General features: G+C 41.6%; 1 protein-coding gene across 3 annotated transcripts in view; it reads left to right on the top strand.

The window, feature by feature from the left end:
- DDR2 (discoidin domain receptor tyrosine kinase 2) overlaps positions 1–24,971 on the top strand; it is a 169,236-nt gene that overhangs the window by 7,357 nt on the left and 136,908 nt on the right. For 2 of the 3 annotated variants that reach the window (XM_053606316.1, XM_053606315.1), the window contains exon 2: positions 14,636–14,788. The gene's annotated coding sequence lies outside the window, so the exon portion shown is untranslated. The remainder of the gene's footprint in view (positions 1–14,635; positions 14,789–24,971) is intronic. The other variant, XM_053606318.1, reaches the window with a different exon arrangement.

Genomic DNA, 24,971 nt, shown 5'->3' with positions numbered 1-24,971 from the left:
TGTAAAACCATAAACCTTACAGAAGATATAACATAGGAGAAAAATCTAGGTTAGCTTGGGTATAATAACTTTTTAGATTCTTTTATAGCACCAAAACACCATCCATGATAAAAATAACTGATAAGCTGGACTTTATTAAAATTAAAATTTTTTTTGTTCTGGGACAGGTACTGTCAGGAGAATGAGAATATAAGCTACAGACTGAGAGAAAATACAGATGGTCCCCAGCTTAAGTGGTTTGACTCACAATTTTTTAACTTAATGATGGTGCAAAAGTGATACACATTCAGTAGAGACTATACTTGGATTTTTGAATTTCAATCAGCAAAACTATGGAGACAGTAAAAACATTGGTGACTGCCAGGGACTTGGAGTCAGTGGGGCAGGGATGCAGAGGCAGAGCGCAGGGGACTTTTAGGGCAGCGAGGCCACTCTTGTATAATATTTGTATAATATGATAGTGTAGCGGTTCTCAGCCTTCCTAATGCTGTGGCCCTTTGATACAGTTCCTGTGGGTCATGACCCACAGGTTGAGAACCGCTGTGATAGCTGTGATAGTGATACACGTTGTTATCCTTTTGTCAAAACTCATAGAATGTACACCACCAAGAGTGAACTCTGACAGAAACTATGGACTTGGAGCAACAATGATGTTTCAACGTAGGTTTATGGATTGTGTTATGCGTATCACTCTGGTGAGGCATACCAATGGTGAGGGAGGTGGTATGTACATGGGGACAGGTATACATGGGAACAATCTGTATTTTCCGCTTAGTTTTGCTATAAACCTAGAACTGCTCTAAAAAAAAAACTAAAGTTTACTTAAAAATATTCTCCCTTAAATGCCCAAATTCTAACACGTTGATTTCATCTTGGTTACTTCTTCCTTATTTGAAGGCAGACATTATAATATGGTTATAGTCATGAGAATTTATATTTTAAAATGATTAATTTTGTTTTTAGATAAATTTTACTATTGTATTCTAAACTTGAAGAATATTTTGTTTAATAAGACTACCTGACATAGAAAGTGTTAAAATTATTGAGCAAGACTCATTCAACAGACTAACGGCAGATATGTGGGAAATGTTTTTGTCACGTCATTCAAATTATAGTAACTATCATTTAAGGGTAGTCATTTAAGTTGTTTTAACGACAACAACATATAGATATCCTTGCTTGAAATCATGGTTTGGCAATACAAGTGATGAGCCAAGGGCAACCAGAGTGAAATTCTGACTGTATACAACTGTATATTGTTAACTGATCTGTACTTAAATTTTGTCCATATAAAATCTCTGTTATCCGGTTTAATGATACTGATCACTATCCTGTACCAGCATCACCCCCATATTCACTTTCATGGCTAAATCTTGGGACATCATAGTCTTCACTCTAGTTATTACCCTAACCCTGTACTCTCTAAATATCCTCCTTTCTCCTCTCCTTCTAGCCAAACACCACTCTTCTTTAAGAAGCCAGAGTAAGTTTCAGATCCTCCATTCAACCCAGATCTTTCTTACTTTTTGTAATCCCAATTCTGGTCATCATCACCTAGTTTAGCTAGGACCACATTTTAGGTGATCTCTCCAACTCACCATATAGCATAACCCATGAGTACTTACCACTCAGTCACTATATGTTATATTAAGGACTAATTTTATATGCCTAGCACAGTGCTTATTTGTTGTTGGGCACTTTCTTAAAGGGGAGTAATTCAAGTCTTTGAGGATTTAAAGGAGCGCAATAAATTTCAATTAATTGGTTATATGGTAAGATCAGTCTCAGAAGAGCCAGGTCATGAAGAAATGGTCTAAGTACTGTGCTTGCTATCAGAAGTAAATTGTAACGTTGAAAAAGACACTAGTGTCTTCATGAGTACAAATGTGGAGGGACAGATAAGCTACAGGTGAAGACTTGATTCTTGTTGGGTACATAATATACGCAGGGATATTTTGTTTTATTTTAGCAATAAATAGAAGAAGGTTATTCCAAGAGAGCATCAGACTATGCCCAGACGTGGCTTCTCCAGCTTTGACCTTGGGCAGAGCTGATATCTTTCTCCTGATCATGTAGAAGTGCTTACCTGTCACCTTTCCCGCTGAGTGTTCTCTCTTCCCTTTATTTAAAAAAAAAAAAAAAAAAAAAAAAGGCGTTGTAGTGGCTCACGTCTGTAATCCTAGCACTCTGGGAGGCCGAGGTGGATTGCTTGAGCTCACAAGTTTGAGACCAACCTGCCCAGAAGCGAGACCCCATCTCTACTTAAAATGAAAACAATGGAGGCAAGAGGATGGCTTGAGCCCAAGTGTTGGAGGTTGCTGTGAGCCATAATGCCAGGGCAGTCTACCTAGGTCCAAAGCTTGAGACTCTGTCTCAAGAAAAAAAAAAATCTTTATAAAACATTTGTATTTGAATGTTCAGTGTGATGTAAAAAACAAATTAACTGCTGCTTAATGGAATGTTTGGAGGTGAAAAACTTTCTGAGCTTTTTGTTCAGTCATCCATTACTAAAGGGGGATTAAGCTTGGATGTCAAGCTAGGATATAAATTCTGAACCTAGATGGTTCCCTCCAAGGAGTGTGAATGTTACTTTCTAATCTTTTTGCTGTAGTTTTAGGGGCAACCTTTTTTTTGCAACTGAACAGGTGATCATGGTCTTCTATTATCTCTCCTTCACAACTTCCTGAAGCCTACTTGCTTGTTTCATTTTCATGACTTAAGGTGCGGGCTCCAGCCCATTTCTTCGACCAGCAGGCCTCTACATACCTGGTCAATGTCACTGCTTCCCTGTGACTTTCCCAGAGCTGCAGGAAGTGCTACCTCTTGTCTGCCAGGTGCTTCTCATCTTTGTTTTCCAATCGATTGAGTACTGGCCAACAATATGTTTTCCCAAAGACGCTCAGCATGCCTGCTGTTATCCTATCTGCAAATACAAACTTTAGAGACTGAGTTTTCAGAAGTTCTTTTCTTTAGCAGCTTCATGCTTTAGGCAGAAGTCATCTGGGAGAGAAGAGAGGTATTGAAATAGGGCAGAAGATCTAATTCCTGACTTACTAAATGCTATAAATATTGAAAGAAATCTATTTTTAGAACGAAGCCCTCAATTGGGTTAGGTAGGGTTAGGGCCAGAAGAAGTCTAGGGCAAGAATTTCTTGGCAGTTCAATAGGAAAAACGGAGTCTAGCACATCTAGACCAGCTCCGTGTTTGTTATCTGTATGTAACAGATGAGATCTGGTTTCAAGTGAGATGAAGCACGTGAAATCCCTGGATACACTTACTACACTGCCTTACACAGAAGTATTTAGGGTTCCAGTAGGGGGATCTCCAATTTCTTTTTTTTTTTTTTTTTTTTTTTTTTTTTGTAGAGACAGAGTCTCACTTTATGGCCCTCGGTAGAGTGCCGTGGCATCACACAGCTCACAGCAACCTCCAACTCCTGGGCTTAAGCGATTCTCTTGCCTCAGCCTCCCGAGTAGCTGGGACTACAGGCGCTCGCCACAACGCCCGGCTATTTTTTGGTTGCAGTTTGGCCGGGGCCGGGTTTGAACCCGCCACCCTCGGTATATGGGGCCGGCGCCTTACCGACTGAGCCACAGGCGCCGCCCCGGATCTCCAATTTCTTTTAGAAATAAGTTGGTATTTGGTTTGGTATTCCAAAAAAGTATTGATGTTGTCATAATAAGAAAAATGGAAATTTTATTGAATATTCTTATGCTTAATGCTTTGTTAGCTTATTTTCTTTTTTTAAAACAAAGTACATGATGGTGTAGGAGTGGGGAAGGTGATATAATATTTCCAGTGCTTTGAAAGTCTTGATTAAGCCCTTTATAAATGAATAAGCCATGATTGTCATCCAAAACTTGTTCCTGAATTTTCTCAGCCACAGTTCCTCAGAGCTGTTAGGAGAAGTACTTTTTTTTTTTTTTTTTGCAGTTTTTGGCTGGGGCTGGGTTTGAACCTGCCACCTTTAGCATATGGGGCCGGCGTCCTACTCCTTTGAGCCACAGGTGCGCCCGGGAGAAGTACTATTTGATGTTAATTGAAAGTGCATCCAAACCTATCCTTACAATGATGAAGATGGGACAGTTACAAATGCAAGTTTCAACAGTAAGCACTATGAAAAAATATCCACCATACAGTCCACTGATCATAGGGTATGGAAACACTTTGTTTTGAATAAATGACAGATGAAAGTGATGGCAAAGCATTCTGTGTACTCACCCACATCGTGTCCTACTATTGGCTTGTATGTGTAGATATGTATGTCTCCAAAGGATATAAAATCGGCATGTGGGAGAGGTGTCTGCCCTCTCACGTTCATTCACTATTGTTAAGATGTGGTGTCAACCTAAGCGTCCACCAATAGACAAAGAAAATGTGGCGTATATAAACACGGCAGAATGCAATTCAGCCTTTCAAAAGGAGATACTGCCATTTGTGTGCCATACAGATGAACTTGGAGGACATTATGTGAAGTGAAAGAAGCCAGGCACAAAAAGACAAACACCACATGATCTCACCCATATACAGAGTATAAAAAAGTTGAGCTCCTATAAACAGAGAATAAAATGGTAGTTGTCAGAGGCTGCAAGTTGAAGGGATGGAGGCGGTGTTAGTCACAGGACACAAAATTTCAGGGACAACGGCAGGAGGTCTATTGTACATCACGGTCACTGTAGTTAATAACAATATGTTGAATCCTTGAAAATTGCTAAAGAAGCAAATGTTCATTGTTCTCACAACAATATGATATATGAGGTAATTCATAAGTTCAATAGTACGATTGAGCCATTGCACAAGGCGCTCATATGTCAGAGCACCACATTGTACACCATAACTATATACGATATTTACTTGTCGATTTAAAAGATTAATGAAACAAATGCAAAAAAAGGAATATGCAGTGTAGGCCCCAGTGCAGACTTTCTCAATCAGTATCTATATATAAAGTTTAAGAAGCAGAACAAAATAAAACAAAAACAAATAAAAACAACTGAGTCCTTATCCCCGCCACCACCATGCTTCACCACCAAGGCCAGGTAAATAGCTTCCTGTGTAAAGTTAATGTTGTTGCCCATTCAAAGAAGGTGCTGTCTTGATCCTCCCCTCCTTCTACCCCCAATAACGGCTTTGTTGTTGGTGGTGTCCTGAGCATTGGGAAGGGAAGCCAGAAAACAGTGGCTGAAGTCTGTCTGGAACACACGTGCTGCTGGGGAGGGTTGGTCATATGTTTTGATTGGGCAGATTCTCTGTCACTCACTCTGTTAACCAGGCTGGGTGAGACTTCTTCCAGGGAGGCAGCTGCTGTTAGAAATTACTTGTCAGCTCTCAAAGAACCTTCCTTGGGATTTTCCAACTTGTTATTACTCAAACCTAAATACCACATGTACCTATTCTATAGAAATGTTTTTTTCAGCTCCTCAAATAATTATTAGGATGATGTAAAATATGCATACATGTAAAATGAGGTATAGATTTCTTAGGCTTGTCGTTCTTACACACCTCTAAAGCCAAAGCAAATTGATAAATAAAATAAAACATAACATTCACCCCAAGAAAGTTTAAATTTCAAAAACATTATTTTAATGTGACAGGTGATGTGATCTTGTTGAAACTATTCACGAGTGTGAAAGTTAAAGACAGTGGAAATGTGTGTCCTTGGGGGTCTGGTCTCTGTTTCCTCTGGGTCTGTTATTTAAATGTATTAATACACATGCAGAGAATGTTGGTGTAAGTATGTTGAACAAATCGTTATTAATAGCCGCAAGGAAGCACAAGTTCAGGAAATCAGGTCTTAACCAAAGCTCTGTAGTGGGTGATCATTAAATGTCCGTTTTAATGAGGCGTCATTTGATAATTTGTTAAATTGTTTACTCACCTGATAAGGTTGGCATTGTGGTGATACTGAAATTGGTCCTAAATGGGCATCTGATCCAGACACTAAAATCAGGGACAGAACTACGGTGCCTCGCGTGTGTCCGACTCAGGTTTCTGCTTATAAGCTGGTAAGTACTGGTATATGAAAAGCCAGAGCCTGCGTCACATCAGCTCACAGCATGAAGCTGACTCTGACTGCGATGATTAGGAGATTAAACTGCCACACGCCAGGCAATGACTCAGTTGTCCCACCATTTCCGCTGTTTCCAGACTGGTTCTTGACTTGATCCGGCTTTCATTTGGCAGTTGCAGAATCGTAAACATAAACAAGAACTTAGGCACTGAAATTACATGGTGCTTCTCGGTTACCGCTTGTATGCAAAAGGTGGAATGACAGAAAATGAAGGAACAAAATTTTAAAAATTCTAAAACTTTTGTGTGCTGCAGGGAACACTGCCACTTCAAGACACAATGCTTTCAAACCACATTTGGGCTCCGTATTTCTCTGGAGAACTTTACTGATGTGCCCTTTTCCCTTTAACATTCGCTAATAATATAAAATAACAACCATGATGCCTTCCGAGTGATGAGTGTTTATTTGCACCAAGATTTATGTTAAGCACTTCATATATGTGATCCCATTGAAACCTTGTCATCGTGTGGGGTGGATGTCTTTCCTATTTGACAGACATATGAAGACATAGGACCCTGAGAAAAGGTCAGTGGCAGCACTAGAATGTGAACTTGATTTCTTTCTCTTCGCACCACCTGAGGGTTTACCCACCACTTCTCTCCATCAGACATTGTGAATTTCTCCTCCACTGCAAGTAGACAGACTGTTCTGTAATTCTCCCCATATTGCCATTGGGTCAGTGGTTCTTAACCTTTAAACTGAATCAGAATCACCTGGAATGCTTTTTTAAACATGAAGATTCCAGGTTTCACCCCAGAAGAAGAAATTTTCTGTATATTGTCCAGGGAACGTGTACCTTTACAGACAGCTTCCCTCAGGTGATTCTGTTGTGCAATTGTCCTACTGACCACATTTTGAGTAAAACTATACAACTGTGAGTGTCCCAAGCACCGTGTTTTTTTTCTTTTGTCTATCCTTGTATCTAGATAGACAAGTTCTCTAGTGAGAAATTGCTCACTAAATGTTTGTCAAAGAATTAGAAGAATGACTGAAAGAACAGTTGTCCAGAGACAATGTTTTCTTGGGGAGAATATTCTTTTGGCTAGACCTGTGGAAATTTAGAGTTATGTGTTTAAATATCACTTAATATACTTGGTCTATACTCTCGTAGAGGCCAAGTGTGACAGGGAGTTGGAGAGAGAGTGGCAGAAAGCACAGCTCTGTCTATAAAAAGAAATGAAAATCTCCTGGGCCCTTCAGGAGGAGAGAGAATAAATCTCCCTCTTTTTAAAACTAAGGTCCATTAAAGTGGAAATATCTAAATGCCTTTGAGGACAAGGAAGAGGTTCTTTTCCCTAGTGTTTTGAAGACTTGACATTTTCTGCTTAACTCATAGTTCTAAGGTCAACATGGATTCATTCTTTTATTTAACAAGAATTCTTTTTTTTTTCTTTTTTGAGTATTTACTAAGTGCCTTGCACTCAATAAGGCATAGCCCTTTCCCTTCCTGAGTTTATTACTTAGAATATTTAGGAAGCAGTAAAAGAGCAAGGTAATGAAATGGGAGGGGTGAGCGGGGGGAAGGAGGGAGGCGGGGAATTGCTCAGTACCTGCAAGCGGAAGGGTGCATGAAAAGGTTTGCATAGTCAGGACACGAGGAAGGGATGCTTTAGATAAAGTTGAAGAATTGGAAGGAATTGGATGGGCGAGAAACAAATAGCAGTGGAGCAGAGCATTGACTCTCAGATTGCTGGGCCTGGCCAGATCCGTTAACAGTGAGGATATGAGCCTAGGGCAGTGGGAATTTGGGGAGCACGGAGGAATAGCATGGCGTAGATGTGTTTCATGACATTAACCTGAGCTTTGGATGTTGTGGAGTTTTGAACATTTCCTTTATCTGAGAGCAGGGGAAATGTTTGAAGATCAATGTGTCAGCAGCATATAAGGTAAATTGCAGGGGAGAAGGGATCAAGGGAGACTCATTTGAGATGTGAGGCGATGGGGTTCAGACCAGTGTGGTGGAGCATGGAAGGAAAAGCTGGGGTGGATGTGGAAGGACACTGATGAGATGGCATCGCCACTAATCGGGACAGAAGCCTAACGGAACTGGGGCATACGAGAACATGCCGTAGGGCGTACGAGAACATGCCCCTGATTTTCTCACAAGAACTTTTATTGGGAGATGAGTGACTGGAGCTTATAGAAAGGAACCCAAGTTGAAATTTCTCATGTGGCTGGGTTGTTAGCAAAGCAGGTGGTTCTGGAAAAGACTGGAACTCTTTACTTTTTTTAACTCTTTTTTTAAAATCTCAAAATATTAAGAGGACACAATGTTTTAGGTTACATGGATCATTTCTGTAATGATTGAGTCCTGGCTTAGGTGTGCCTGTCACCCAAACAGTGTTCATTGTACCCCTTAGGTTGGTTTTTTCCCTTCCCCACTCCTCCATCCTGTTGATGTCCACTGAGTTTTACTTCCCTCTGCACTGTGTGCTCCTCTGTTAGTTCCAATTTAATAGCGAGTACATGTAGTTTCCACCCCCATTCTTGTGATGCTTCACTTAGGAGAATGGTCTCTAGTTCCATCCAAAGTGTTGCAAAGGTATTAATTCATCTTTTTTTTTTATGGTGGAGTTCTGCTCCATGGTATACGAATATCACATCTTATTAACCTACTTATGAATCGATGGGCACTTGGGTTGATTCCACATCTTTGCAATTGTGAATTGTTCTATAATAAACATTCAAGTGCAGGTGTCTTTTTGATACAATGACGTCTTTCCCTTTGGGTAGATACCCAGTAGTGGGATTGCTGGATTGAAGGGTAGGCCTACTTTTAGTTCTTTGAGGAATCTCCAAACTGTTTTCCATAGAGGTTGCACTAATTTGCAGTCCGACCACCAGTGTGTAAGTGTTCCTTTCTCTCTGTGTCTATGTCAGCACCTATTGTTTGTGGACTTTTTAAAAAACCCCATTGTTTGTGGACTTTAAAAAAAAACCCATTCTAACAAGAGTAGGGTAATATCTCATTGTGTTTTTAATTTGCATTTCCCTGATGATCACTGCCATTGATGTTCTTTTATACGTTTCTTGACCATTTGTCGTCTTCTTTTGAGAAGCATCTATTCATGTCTTTTGCCAACTTTTGTTTTCCACTTTATTTCAGATTAATAGGAGGGTTCATAGATTAGGGTACATTGTTGGCATTTGTAAGGTAAAGTCTGAGTTGTAGTTGTGACCTTAGCCCAGGAAGCATGCCATTTATTAAAGGGGTTGTTTGGTTCTTATCTCTTGCTGATTTGCTTCAGTTCTTTGTAGATTCTGGATTTTAGCCCTTTATCAGATGTATAGTTTCCTAATATTTTCTGTTTATTTTTTCTCTTTCCTTTTCTCATCTCTCATCTCTCCTCCATGTGGTAGTAATTGACACTTCTGCTTGAGACCTACAAAGGAAATCTCACTGATGAGACATTAGTGCTTTTTCTCAAAGTACTATCCTTGGGAACCTGCATGATTTTTATTATATTAGATAAAAGCTGGGCTGGGGTAAGGGTCAGAGTCCTGAGGTCAAATAACTTTGGTCAATATTGTTAGAGAATTAAACAAGTTTCTTTACTGCTGCACTTTTCAAAGTCTTTAATGTGGTGATGAACATTTTGACCATCCCAGAGAGGGGTAGCCAATAGCAGTGTGCAAACTCACTGGACCATGAAGCTCTTCTTAAAAGAAACATCTTGAGGGAAGAGGACCACACACCGTATATTTGGGAGAAATTAGGGACTAGAAAGTTTGTCTTAAAAATAAGCTTCTTAAAAAAAAAAAAAAAAGCTTCTTGCACCAAAGGTTGATAGTATACTAGAAAGAAAGAAGAGTCTGAGATTCTTCTTTGGTCTGTGGTCCAGGCTGTACACTAACTTGATCTGGGGCAACTTAATGATCCCTCCAAGACTCAGTTTCTATGGGATCGTACTAATACTAGATGAACTCTTCACTCTGAAGTCTGTGGTCATATGTGTATTCAAAAGAGGGAAAGAGTCTGTGATTATTTTCTACTCTGTAAAAACTCTGGTGATGGAGAAAAGAAGGGTAGAGGGGACAGTGACTAGAAGATGGATAAGGTGTGGGCCCCGTGCCTGTGGCTCAGTGAGTATGGCGCCAGTCACATACACTGAGGCTGGCGGGTTCGAACCTGGCCCAGGCCAGGTAAACAACAATGACAACTGCAACAAAAAAAATAGCCGGGCGTTGTAGTGGATGCCTGTGGTCCCAGCTACTTGGGAGGCTGAGGCAAGAGAATTGCTTAAGCCCAAGAGTTTGAGGTTGCTGTGAGCTGTGATGCCACAGCACTCTACCCAGAGCAACAGCTTGAGACTCTGTCTCAAAAAAAAAAAAAAAAAAAAAAAAGATGGATAAGGTGTGGTTTGGACCTCTGAGCTGATGGCACCATTAGGATAGTAACAGTGCCTTGCTGATGCAACTGAGATAAATGAGGTTTCTTGTATTTCGTTTCTCTGACTCCAACTATGTCATGCAGTACACCTGCAACTATTCCAGTTGCAAAGGCAGTGCTAATGCCCAGTGGTCACTTAATCCATCTACTATCAGTTTTGCTGCCAAGAAGCTGTGAGGCCTTGGGTTAATCAGTTAATCCTCTGGATATGAATTTTCTGTATCTGTGAAATAAGGGAGTTGGGTTAGATCTGGGATTCCTGATATTTTATGAGGAAAAACTCAGTTGTCCTGAGTCTTATCTGGAAGGTGGTCAAGGAAACAGAGATGTTCCCCCTTCCCCCATCCAGTGCAGGTGGGCCCTGAGATTCTGTCTTCAGTTTTCTCTTTCTTTATCCCAGATCATATCATCTGCCTCAGATTCAGTTATTGCCTTTATGTAGCTGAAGTTCAAACATGTATCTCTCATACCAAAATCTCTCCTGAACGTCAGTCTCAAATGTCTACCTCTCTGCTGATGTGTCTGTTTCCATTCTGAGGAAACCACATTCCTTATGTTCAAAACCAAACTCACTATTTCCCTTACAAACCAATTCTTGCTTTTAAAAAATAATTTTTTAAAAAATAGTGCTTCTGGTCACACACAGGCCGAAAAGCTACGCTTCTTTGCCTCTTTCCTTCTTCCCCCGGCAGTGGGTCCAGTCCCCAGTTCTGTCTGCGTTATGATTATACCTCCGGGTATAATCATATATATATGCTGCACTTTTCAAAGTCTTTAATGTGGTGATGAACATTTTGACCATCCCAGAGAGGGGTAGCCAATAGCAGTGTGCAAACTCACTGGACCATGAAGCTCTTCTTAAAAGAAACAACTGGGTGTTTTGCCTTCCGGGTGTCATTATTGTGGGTCAGGCTCTCACTGGTCACTCTGGTCTGGGCTCTTCTACAGTGCAGCACGCGGAGCTTCCCCACCCCTGCCATCCCTCTCCTCCAAAGCTGTCCCCAGCTCTCCCCTGCTCTCCCCTCACCAGCACTCGCAGCCCGCCTTAACCATCTTGCAGCTCTATCTTCAATCACCCACACATTTCTGTTTTCTGGCCAACCATGTACGATCTCATCCCGCCGTTTGCCTGTTCAAACTGCTCCCTTTGGTTAGACTTTCATCTTCACCCTCTCTCCCTGGCTAAATCCCAGTTGTATTTCAAGAGTCAGCTCAACTGATGCCTCTTCACTCCTTTGACGAGTCTTCATAGAACACTCAACTGACTTCTAGCACTCTGTTCTTTTCTATCTTATTACCTCACCAACCCATATATGGGTGTGTGTGTACAGTTATGTTCACTATATCTTAACCAAGAATCTCTTCTTTGAGGCCAAGGATCATATTTTCTTCATTTTCATATCAACACATATTACACACTGGGACAGTAATCTTCAACTGGTGTGCCAGGACACACTGGTGTGCTGAGAGGATCTTAGGTGTGCTGCAAAAAATTTTTAAAGATCATCAATTAAATTATTTTTGAAAGAATTTCAAAACACAGTAAGTATATTCTCTTTTTCACTCTTTTTTTTTGGCCGGGGCTGGGTTTGAACCCACCACCTCCGGCATATGGGACCGGCACCCTACTCCTTGAGCCACAGGCGCCGCCCATTCACTCTTTTTTTTGATCAACATAATTTAAGTGTGCCGTGGATGTTTAATTATAGATTCAAGTGTGCCATGAGGTAAAAAGGTTGAATGTTGTATCAATTACCATTAAGTCATTAAGCCGTTAATCAAAACGATATTCTACAAATTGAAATAATGTGCTAATCTTAATAACTAATCTAATAATAACCTGCTAATTAAATTTAAATAAAATAAATTACCTACAATAATCCAAAATTAATAAAATCTTGGTTTTGGAGTTTTACCATTCTACTTATGGGTCACGTTCAGGAATGGTTTTCTGAAAAGTTTTGATTTTAGCTGCAAAGTTGGTAAGAATGGTGTGAAATCTCCCCATCCCCACAAAGCCAGTTGGTTTGCTGTCTCCTGTATGGTGGTGTCCTCTCTAATTGGAGCTCCATGAAATGACGGGGTTGAAAACATGAATTTTGGAGTAGGACAGACTCCTACTCTGTGCTCGTTGGAATTTAGCATCTCTAAACCTTAGTTTCCTCATTTGCATAAGGAGGAAATAATCCATCTGAGCTGTGGCTGTCACAGGTGCTGGCAAACTATCCTTTCCTTAGGGTTCCCCAAACCTGGGTAGGTTTCCTCTAGGTTCTATGAACCTACAAATGCAAACTGCATTGAGAGAGAGAATTTCAGAGGCAGACTGGAGAGCTCAAAATACATGCAGGGACTGGCTGTTGGTACCGTCTTTCTGGCCTGGTGAAGAGGCCTTTTCATTTTGAATCAGGCAGATGATAAACACTTCAGAAAATTCTTTTTTGATTGGAAAAAAAATGTTTTGCCAGCTTTTTTTGCCTCATCTTTTCCTGCATCTTCATACTTCCTAAAGGCTAAACTGCTGGGGTATCCTGAAAAACCAGCTCAGTCAGGATGTAAGATTAGTCCCACAGGTCACAGACAATAAGGGGAGGAGACAGTTCCCGAGCGCCCAGTGCTTACCATGTGGTAGGAACGTCTCACACAGAATTGCAACTTTTTTTCTTAATAACTAGAGTATCATCTTTGTCGTACAAGGAAGTAGAAGCTGAGTAACCTTCTGAGATTTCACAACTAGTAAAGTCAGAGTGAGGAAGTGAACCTAGGTTCACTTTTAGTGGTTAAGGCCTTTGAAGGGATCAGACCAAATTAGCATGTGAGGTGGGGATTTCCGTTAGTTTCTATGCCAGGGAAGCTGTGAACCAACAGGATTAAACTTTTTTCACCTTAGGACTTCAGGAAATAGCTTTCAGAAATACTGTTTGGGGATAATCGGGCCTTGCTTTGGAAGTTTGTGTGACACTGATTGTGATAGTGTGTTTCAAGAACCCAGAGAGGCTGGTGTTTGTAAATATCTCTGTAAACATCAGCTCAGAGATAGTTAACAGGAGGTTTCTGGTGTAGTGAGGTAAGTCCCAAGTATACAATGGTGTGAGTATAGTAAGAGTGTGGGTGTTTTCTCACATTCCTAAGACTTCAGCTGCATGGCTTGTTAGGAAACTAGAAGCCAGTTTTTTACCTGTCCTTCTCCTGTGAGGGCACTGCCTATGCTCTGAGATAGGCAGTGTTTGTTCTTGCATTGTGTGGCCACTGTATTCCCAGGAAATTCTGCGTCCTTCACGAAAGGAATAACAACCATTCAGCAACCCAGCAGAGCCCCGTGGCTCTGTACATTACGTCCAGGCAGCGGAAGACAGCATATCAATCAGTGGAAAGGAAAGGGGTGGTTATGTGTGCTGAAATGGAGCTATCCATGGCAGGTATAACAGAACAGCCAAGGTGAAATGTAGTTTTTATATATGTATAGGATATTTGTGAAATGTAGTTTTTATATATGTATAGGATATTTCTAGAAAGTACTAGATAGTTCTAGAAAACTACTGAAGTACCTGATAACTAGTTGCCTCTGAAAAGGAGGATGATATCCTGAGGACCAGTGGTTCCGCGTGTTATCTGGGATCCCTGAGAGTCCTTGAGACCTTTTGGGGGCACCCCCAGGTCAAAATTATTTTCATAGTAATACTAAGCTATTTACGCTTTTTTTACCTGTCCTTCTCCTATGAGTAGGTGGTGGAGTTTTCCAGAAGTTAAATGACTTGTTATGTGGCAACAAATCAAATCCAGAAGCAGCTGTGATAATCCAACTGTGTTCATTGAAGCCAAATATTTAAGAAATTAGGAAAAAAGTAAAACAATGTCACTCTTCTCACTAAATGTTCTGAAAAGTTATGTTTTAATAAAAGTTATTATTTACATTAACATAATTTCTATGTAATGAATTAAAAATTCTCAGTTTTAAATTCTAGCTCTGTAAATCTTGGTGGGTATAATCCCTTCCAGGGATTATACCCACCAGGTCCCCTGGGACGCCTAAAACCCCTTCAGCGCCCGGTGGGCTTAGAAGGCCTTTGTTGTGTACCGTGGGTGGATCAGAGTGCCAAGGAGGAAAGAAATGTGAATGAGGCAAAAGTTTATAATAAAATAATTGCTTTCCCTTTCCTCCCTCCTCTTCATAAAGGGAGATCTGCAAGTGGTCTGGGGTTCGATGCTCTGGAAAGTTCCAAGGCTTGTGGCTTGAATTATTCTAAAGAAGCTGAAGTGACTGAAGAGAAGCAGAGGCAGGCTGTTCCTGAGGACCCTGCTCCACAGAGAATGTTCTGCTCCCGTTGATGTAAGTAGCGCCACTCATGGAAGCCCTGTCACTTCTTGAGCTTGGGGCTGGCAGCAGAGGGGTGTGGCTCCCTGGGACCCCTCACATATCCTGGCTGGTGTCACAAGGCATGTTGACCACTCAGGTTTCTACACCTACAGCTGATGTCAAAGGAGGAGGCAGTGGCTTTGATCATTTAGGAAAGCTGATGTTGAATGTCAATTAACTCATTCTGCCCCCACTGAGCCTGTTGTGACCACTCCAGATTTGAGGGCAATCTTGGGGTGCCTTGGCTCAGGGTGTCTTCCTCAGCTCTGAGTAACCCAGCGTATGTGGCATCGTTCTGGGACTTGCCTGTCCCTACAATGCTCACAGGCATCTCCGGGGTTCCTGGATTGATACATCTTCTAATATTACAATAACATTTTAAAATTTCTTTTATAAATTGCTTCCTTCTAGCAATAATTTGAGGTGGCATAGAATAAAACAATACTTAACAGGACCACTAAAACCAAGGATAATAGGGCAAGAGTCCTATAACAAAGTTCTGGGGAAGTTAAAAGTACAAGAAAACCTAGCCCCAGGCTACTTACTGTAACCTCGTGAGATACTGAGTGAGGACTCAAGGCAAAAAGAGAAGCACGAACATCCCAGAACCTTTATCAGGAAACCGGAAAGCAGTCGCGTGTCAAGGTGGTGTGCTGCAGGTGCATGTTGACCGAGGGAACTTCTTGGTGCATCTCCTTGGTGGGCTCAATTCCCAGTGACAGATCAGGAATTATAGCAATTTTATGGGTCTGAGACCTTCCTAGCTTGGCTTGGAGTGGAGTGAAGGCAGAAAGCACATCTTAATGGTTGTGTTGCCAACATTGAACACGTGGAAGACGCACAGTGAGACCCCTGACTGCAGTTAGACTTCATCCCTCACGGCTCCTGGAACACTTGGTGAATGGATGCATTACTGAGTAAATAATGTGGACCTATGAGTTCTTGGGAGAGATGAGCGATTATCAGGATAAGGGCAGGGGGTAAAGCAGCATTTTCTCACATTCCCCAGAGGATTTCTTCTCACTGTCATGATGCTCCTTGGATTATATACTCTTTTCTGTGTATTATCTCAGGAACCCCTCCTTACTTCTTAGTCCCCTGTGGTAATAGTTCATAGTTCAACCTCTTGGGTCTCCTTCCCACTGATCACCTTGAAACTTGTCCTCCCCTCCCCCACTTCTCTCTTCTTCCCCTCCCCTCCCTGCCCCTCCCTCCCTCCCTTCCTTCCTTCCTCCTGTTATGATATGACTCCTGGTACTAGAGAGCTAACAGGTCTTAACTTGAGCCCTCATGGCGGGCATTTTAGAATGAATAATCCATAGCTATGTCTAACCACTAACCAGAAATTACTGCAGGTATCTTAACTACATTAGATTTCTCACACATTACTTATCTATGAATCATTCTGCTTTACCTTTCAGAGACTATCATTGTGATCTTTTTTTTTTCTTCCCTGCCACACAATCTTAAATAACTATTCCCAAAAGTCATTATTTCAGTATCCAACGCATGTGCTGTATGTAACCTTGTCCTGTGAAGTCTGGTTGGGGTGTCCTCCTGCACCCCGCGGTCACAGTACACTGTTATGCCTGCAACTGTCTCAAGTACTTTGGCTTCTATAAGAAAGAGCCCTCTGGTCATTAATCCAGGACCATTCTTTTTCTAGGAATAACTGGACCGTGTATTTCAGTCTGCTTAGAGGCTTAATAAGTTCCAGTTTCTCATGTTTCTTATTAATGGGAAGACCAAATAATGTAGCATCCAATTCCTGGTGAGGAATCAGGGAAGTTATTCACAGGTAATCTGGACCATGAGGCTGATGTGTAGCCGTTTCATTTTCAAACATTTTGCATCTTTAATGGGTGCTGAGAGCAGAAGGGTAATCACAGCCTTTGAAGGTTGACCACCCCCCCGAATTCTGTTCAGTTATTATTTGGGGGGCTTGGGGACTCTGGCCAGTAGCTTTGAGTATTTTTGTAGCATTGAGCATTTTTAGTAAGCCAGTCACCTTTTGGATGTTAGAGCTCCCAGAGAGAGGGAGTTATGGTTGCCACAGCACCAGTGGCTGGTGTTTCTGAGTCCCAGCCGAGCAGCCCCCCAGTCTTCCTCTGCCCTCTCCTCCCTCTTCCCCTTCTCTTTCTCCCTCCCTCTCCCACCTCCCACTCGGCTCCCTCCTCTTCATCCTCGTTTTCCCCATCCCACCTCCTTTCCCCTCCCTTTCTCCCATTTTTTTCTCTTTTTGTCTACCTCTTTTTCTGCATGTTTTTATCTCTATTTGTCACTCCCACTCTGTTCCTTTCCCTCTCTCTCTTAAGATGAGGCCTCCAAGATTGTTGCAGGGCAGCTCAAAACAACAATCTCTGCCAGCATTAATTTTGCCTTTAGAGAGGAAAGCCTGTGTTTCCAATTGTGATTTGATTTTTCTTTTTTTTTTTTTTGCAATTTTTGGCCGGGGCTGGGTTTGAACCCACCACCTCCGGCGTATGGGGCCTGCGCCCTACTCCTTTGAGCCACAGACACCGCTCTGTGATTTGATTTTTTCCCATTAGATAGAAGCCGTCTTTTTCCCACAGCAAGTGGCCAGGGTGGTCTGTTTCCCCTGAGTTTCTGTTTTTTAAGTTTTTGGCTGGGCCGGGCTTGAACCTGCTACCACTGGTATATGGGGCTGAAGCCCTGCTCCTTGAGCCACAGGTGCCGCCCCTCCCCTGAGTTTCTGATGGGAGGTTCCAGTTTCATGTGTCCTGCCAGGAATGCTTTCCAGGGGGTGGGGGTCGCAGTGAGGATGGCAGAGGTTGGGGCTGCAACAGGAGTAAACCTGGGAGCCATCTGCCCCTCACTGGATGGATTGCAGCTGAGGTGAAGGAGACTTGGTGATCATGTTCCTGTGTAGACCTCAACGTCTGAGATTTGGGAATTTGGCTATGCCGGGATTATTTTAGAAGAGGTAAAATCAGGATCAATAACCAGAGAGCTCACAGCTCTTACGGGTGTACCACCATCAGAGAGAGTAAGGACCTACTGGAAATGGAGGAAAGAGCCCTTCAAAGTGAAATGGAGGGAAGGAACTGAATTTCTGGGTGAACGGGGCTCAGGACACATTCTGACAAGCATAAGCTGAGAGCAGACTCTAGTACCATGAAAGAAGAACTGTGGCCAGGAGAACAACAAGCTCCTTAATGGGATTCAAGGATGACATTTTTACTTATTATATAATAACACAGTTTACTGAGCAGCTGTGATGCATGAGCTATTCTGGAAGTGATTTCAAAGGGTACAAATATAAATGAGAGATAATCCCAGCCTAAGTTACTCATGGGCTCATAGGAGAGGAAAGAAACAAACAATGGAACTACCCTCAAAGGAGGTAAGCATGAGTCGAGAGGCGACCCAGAATCTGGGAGAGTGGGAACATTTGTAGGTGGGTGCTCAAAGGACAAATATCTTGTATATGGAGCATGTGGAGGTGGGCCACACCTGACAGGCTACGAGGGAATCCAGTATGTAGAAGGAAAGGTAAAAGTCAGTCATTGCTGGAGCTGACCTAAGGGCCCAGAGGGACCCGGGGAAAATGGCTGTGCTGGACATGTGGGGTAGAGGGGAGAGAGGTGATGGCAATCTACTTGAGCAGGGGGTTTGATTGAGGAAAGGTGGGAAATAAAGCTGGGAAGGAGGGAGCTGCCAGACTGGGGAGGCAGGGCCGAGACATCTGGATGCCATCTTAGGGACTCAGCATCTGCCTAGCACGTGCCCTGGAGGGGAGGATGCTTCACTTCTGCAGATGCTCCTTCCTGAAGTTCCTCTTCCTGAGCGTGGGCGCAGTTCCGAATCAGATTTAAGGTGTCAACAACAAACCATTTGGGGGCCCCAAATAGAGATGTGTGTGAGACACTTTGAGCCAGCATTTTCTAAGGTCTCAATCTCTTGGTTTTGCTTTGCTCTTAATAGTTTATTATATTGATTTAAAGGTCAGCCACAAACTCTATTACTCTCGGAGCAGATCTTGGGCTGTTAGCAAGAATCTTATTTTCATTGTTTCAATTCTCATTTCTTTATAACTTTTCCTACTACAGTAGATACTTTAGCCCCAACTTGGGGGCTTCAAGAATAGTAATGTATTCCTGGCTGGCAATGCTCACTGAATGTCCTTCTGAACCTGAACTTGCTGAAAGTTTTTGGTTCTTGGGGCACAGACCTCCTGCTTCCTCCTTTATGATAGATGAAAAGGATTTGGGGTTTCCTTTCTGGACACTCATGGAATTTTTTTCGAGATTTTTCACTTGTGTCTAATTGTCTTGTATGAGATATTGATACAATTTTTATATGATTCATACTTTATATGTAGGAGATTTTTTCCTCCATCAAAAATCGTGATTCCTCTCTTGGTAAAGGTCTGAGTTCTGTCGGGTATTTTTGTTTTTGTACAACATTTAGCATAGTATTAAATGTGCATTCTTTTGTTTGTGGGTAGAAGAATTGGGTAGGTGGTGGGGGCACAGCTGCTCCCATGTGCTCCAGCATTGTCTTTTGCAGAGAATAGTCTAAACTGAATCTTTGCTGTTTGCAGTATCCTCTACTGACAGCATCAGGACCACCTAAGAGCTTGTTAAAAATGCAGGATCTCAGACCTCAAACTGAATTAGAATCTGGAATTTGATCAGTGTTGAGACTTACTGGTCTCCAGAGGTAACATATACAAACAACTGAGGGCTCAGATTAAATGTAGATTCTAACATTACTCAAAGTTGCTTAGGTAATGAAAATACAACCAGGCCTCAAAGTTGTCTTGTATCAAAGCAGCAGCTTCCTTTTTTAAGACTGTCACTGGACACGTTCTCTGCTCAGTGACATTCTTGCACAGAGCAAGTGGTTTGTGCTGGGAGTTGGCATAATATGACACGGGGCAAAATCTAGTCTGCCACCTGCTTTTTAAATAAAGTCTTATTAGATCAGAGCCCCACTCACTTATGTTCATATCGCCTATAAATGCTTTTGTGCTATATGGGCTGAGGTGAATAGTTGTGACAGATAATGTACAGCCTGAAAAGACCCAAATATCTGGGCTTTTACAGGAAGAAAGTTTGCTCATCCCAGTTTATGAGATGGATTCTAAGTATTTCCTTAAATGGGAATAGCTATAATATTTTCACTAATATAATAATATTGGTGAAATTTGCAAGCCCATCTTAATCCATCTCTATTCATGGAGAAACTAAATCATAAATCCTAATTCCCAAGTGGCCAGAAAGGGGTCTTGAGCCCAAAATTGACACAGAGTCTGTGATTTTCCAAAGCTCATTTAATAACTCCCTCCTCAAAGGAATGATGATAATTTTGTTGAGCTGATGACTTCTTCCTCCATAAATTGATTCCATTCATTGCTCAAGGTTAAGTGTGACTTTGCTCAAAAACTGGAAAAAGCCAAGAGGAAATTCTGATTAAAATTTTGTTTGGGACCAAGGAAATAAAAAGTCTTGTATAGGTTGAGTAGAATCCACATTTTACTCCTAAAGTGGTAGTGTTGGTCCCAGTCCACCTCTGGACCGTTCTCCGGGTAGGCAGACTCGGACAATGTGTGCTTGGACTCCTCCTTTTAATTCTCCTGGAGAATCCCACCACCTGTCTCTTATTTGGGGTTTCTGAATTGTGAAATGATGGCACACATAAGCTTCAAGAATAGCTGCATGTGTTAGCCAAGCACATGGAGACAGAAGGCAGAGCCCTGGGCCAAGAGCAGGAAATACAGATGAGGGGCTGGCATGGCGGCATCTGGCTTACAATACGGTGGAGCCGGAGGTTGTGGGAGGAGAGAGGAGGCCCGTGCAATCATTCAAGGATGCGGCACTCTGCTCTGCTCTCCAAGTCTTGGAGATTCTGGCTCTCCTTCCAGAACCAAATTTCAGAGGAGGTGGGTGTAGGAGAATGGATATTCTTTTTCCTTGACCAGAGTTATGTGGAGCCAAAGGGTTTTAGTGTAGGCTTTTGGAGCTTTATTTTAACTTAGTTCCTTTTCCCTTTGTCTGCATAGCCTAGGACACCAGAAAGGTTTTTAAAAGTTGGGGTAGGTATGTGTGGTGAGTCTTCTCCTCAATTCTGGAGCCTATCTCACTTCTAACCAATCCTGGGAGATTGTAGGGGGAAGTTAGGGTGCCATATGTTGAGAGCCACCTGCCCAGTTGCTGGGGATCTTAGAATTGTGTAAGGTGGATTAGCTGATGAGCTCAGTTGATCAGAACATGAGGGTTTTCAAGGCAAAGTTACTGTTTGGGCTGACATTTCAGTCATTGTCTCAATTGGAAGAAGGATGTAATGTATTCATTCATTCATTCATTCATTTAGTGAATATCCATTGACAACCTTCCGTGTAACAAGATGGAACTAGACATTCAGACACATGAACTAGACATTCAGACACACCTGAGTCAAATTCTAGTTTCCCACCTATGAACTAACTAGCTCCTCTTTAAAGTTCCAGCTCGGGTGTGTGACTGCCCACGCCCCTGACATGATTCACACACATACACATACCTTTCCTGAATCTTCCAGCTATGCTGGTCCTTCTCTCTGCTTTTGTACCTAAATTATCATCTAGATCTCTACCTCTTTCCCCAGACTGTAGAGTCACTGATGGAAGAGAGCGTTATTTCTATGTTTTTTTTCCCTTAGTGGCTAACACACGTTAGAAATTAAACATAATTACATAGCCAGCCATTAAGCCTGGCTATGTGGCTTAATGTCCCTAAGGCATGGTTTTCTTATCTGTAAAATGAAGGTGATAAAAGAACACACCTTGTAGTTTATTTGTGAAGATTGAACATGATAATGTTCAGGAGAGTTTTTCATAAGTAAGAATTGCTCACATGTGTTATTGTGCTTGTCTCGACATCCTTTTTTGACTAGGATTCAGTAGAAGACAAGTACAAGAGAATTGAGAAAATAGGTGATGTCCTAAATCCATGTTTCCTAAACTGAATGATTGCATGGGGAGGTTCTGGAAATTTTGGCTTGCGAGGCACAATTGGGGTATGTGAGTTGACACTGGACAGGGGACCCCCCTCCAGCAAGCTCTGTGTCTCTCCCATGATTGCTTGCAACAATGAGGACATGTTTTATTAATGTCTGTGTAGCTTTAATGTCCTAAGTACAACTAAGAAAGTGAATAAATAATAATTGTATTCTGATGGGCACTGCAAGGCCAAAATTTCCTCCCTCTCAAATCCCCCCATCTCCCTTGCCTGAACATGTCTTGTCTGGAGAACTTGGATAGAGGAACCATCAGATTGAAAACACGGATTTGGGGCTAAGAGAGTAAGCTGAGTTTGAACCATGATGAGGGTAAAGTCTGGCCATCAAATATGCAGGATGGGAGTCCTGAGGAGAGACAGAAGCCAGAGGCTTGTTACTTAACTTTGCATGTGTCTGTTTTAGCTCCCAAACTAGACACAGAGCTCATTGTACAGATCCCATTGTGCTTAATTCTGTGGCTTACCCATTAAAAAACATAGTGCTTGTCCTAGGGGGTCTCCATATGTTGAGAGCCACCTGCCCAGTTGCTGGGGATCTTAGAATTGTGTAAGATGGATTAGCTGATGAGCTCAGTTGATCAGAACATGAGGGACCCCCCTCTAACAGGATCCAGTTGTCTAGCGTCAACTTGATAAATAAGCATGCATCGATTCATTGCAAAATACTGGACCTTTTCCCATGTAAGTAATAACCATTGCAGATATTTTGAACAGAGTTGTAAGATGATAAGAATTTTGCTACAGGAAGACTTGATCTTGCTTCAGTGAATAAGTAAGATTGGAAGGGAAGAAGCTGGGGACAGGGACACTTGTTAGGAGGCCTAGCGAGGAAGCAGGTGGGCAGTGATGGAGACTGCGGAACAGCTGTGCCAGGGAGAGTGGAGCAGAGGGGACTCTGACTACACAAGAGGCTGGAGACTTGGTTCTGTGTGGTATTAGCCCGGGAGAAATCTTCCTGCTCTGGGAGGAGCAATGACTAGCCTCATGTGCAGCTTCAGAATAAAAGCCAATGATTGCATTCAAGGGAAGATAATGAGAAACACACAGGCCGTGAAGATCAGGAAAGCATCATTAATCTTTTTGTTGTTAAATTTGACTTTCCAAGTCCCTGGGCCCTTAAGGGTGCAGAGGCCTCAGCACATGGACTTGGGCCCTATGCTAGGAAATACAAAATGGAATCTCCCTGGATAAATCACAGAACAGATAATCTAACAATCTGGGAGGCTAAGACAGTACAGGGGTGGGGTGGGTTGTGAGGAAAAGGGACAAGCTGTAGTGCTGGTCTGAGGACAGGAGAGAGCCACGGCACAGAAAGTGGCCAGGGGAGAGCAGACATTCAATTTAATCTTATTTCATATTACGTTTTAATTTTATATTTATTAAATATAAATGTGTTAAATTAAACAAACTTGTTAAAATCTTAATTTTAATAAATTAAGATTAATTTAAATTTTTCTCTTTGGAGATCAATTTTACAGAGACTTCTCTTTCTTCTGAATGTGAAATATATATTAATGAAAAGCTATTAAGACAAGAGCAACTACTTTCATTCAATAAAAACTAGAATTTTCACCAACACCAGGATTGTGTACACATCTTCAAAACCTATTAAATTATCAAAAGTAAAAATCAATCCAACAAGATGTATGAATGACCCTTAAAAAAATCCATACTATTTTTGATCCAGGAATTTTATGAATGTACTCTAAGGAATACCCTGCAAGGGACTAAATTTATAGAAGAGACATTTATTATAGCATTACATATATATGTATGAGAAAAAAACCCTAAATGCTCACCCTTGAAGGTTTGGTTAAATATATAGGTTATAAGCTTTTATAATGAAGGGTTTTGAGACTTTGAGATAACACACAAGGTATTTATGATATTATATAAAGTGAAAACAAGAAGTCACAAAGTTATATAAAGGTATGAAATCAATTATGTAAAAGTGCATAGGAAAAAAAACCCAAATGACAATATGACAAAATGTTGACTATTTTTGCCTTGAGTTGAGGTTATGGGAACAATTTTGGTTCTTTATACAATTGAAAGATCATAAATGAACATGTGTTATTTTTATATCAGAAAAAGAAATAAAGGAATGTGTATAATTTTTTTAAATGCCAATATTATAAAAGAATATGTTGTATTGCTTTTAGAGAGAATACACGAAAAATCTAGGTAATGTTTTTTCTTCCCTGGGATTCTGATATATATCTATTTTTACTCTCAGGAAGAGCTTTTCTTGCCTCTGGTTAAATTATTTTCATGTGTCGGTCTGTTGATGGCAATAAAAAAATACCAAGTTTGTTATCTGAGCTCTGCTTAAACATATGAAGTAGTTCTCTGTTACCTACATGGAAAACAGGATCCAAACTCCTTGGTCTGATATTCAAGGTCTTTCAGAATCATATCCCAGTGGATCTTTCCAACTTCACTTCCTTAGTTCCCTACATATGTTTTCTACTCCAATCAAAAGCTCTTTTGGACTTGCTATTTCTCGTGCATGTACGTGACTTCCTGTTTCTGATCCTCTACTTGTTCACGGGGACAGCATGATCAGATGGCATGTATGAAACGCGGGGAAGTGGACCAGGAGCCTCTTTTCACTGTGAGCAAAGTGGTACCGCTGTGTGATCTCAGCAACTTCTCTGATCTCAGTGGGCACACCTGTAAAGCGAGGTGCTGTCCTAGACGGGCGCCAAGGTTTCTTGGAGCCCTGTGGCTGGGTGAGCCTGTTGCCTCACTGTCTAGGTGTGTGTGCTCATGCGTCTGTCTGTCTGTTGGCACCTGCAGTCTCGGGATCTCACAGCTGCCTGAAGTGGTCCCTTCTTCCCTCCACTTGTCAGATTCCACACTTCCCAGATCATGTTCCACTCCCTTCCTAAGGATGTCTTCAACAGCTCTGATTAACAGGGACTTACTTGCATGTATGAATCATTTGGCCACTTATTCACACTGCCTTTTATGAAAACTATGGCACATGCCAAAGATATAACAAATAATATAATTTGAACAACAATTTAACTCTATGGGGAGAAAAAAAAACCCTACTTAAAGCTTTAGAAGCAAAGGTACACACTTCTCTAAATCCATTGGTTATGGTCTAATAGAGCCCAATCTCTGATTTA

This window comes from Nycticebus coucang, chromosome 10, assembly GCF_027406575.1.
Source record: "Nycticebus coucang isolate mNycCou1 chromosome 10, mNycCou1.pri, whole genome shotgun sequence".
NCBI lineage: Eukaryota > Metazoa > Chordata > Mammalia > Primates > Lorisidae > Nycticebus > Nycticebus coucang.
This window is presented reverse-complemented; position numbering and strand designations above follow the sequence as displayed.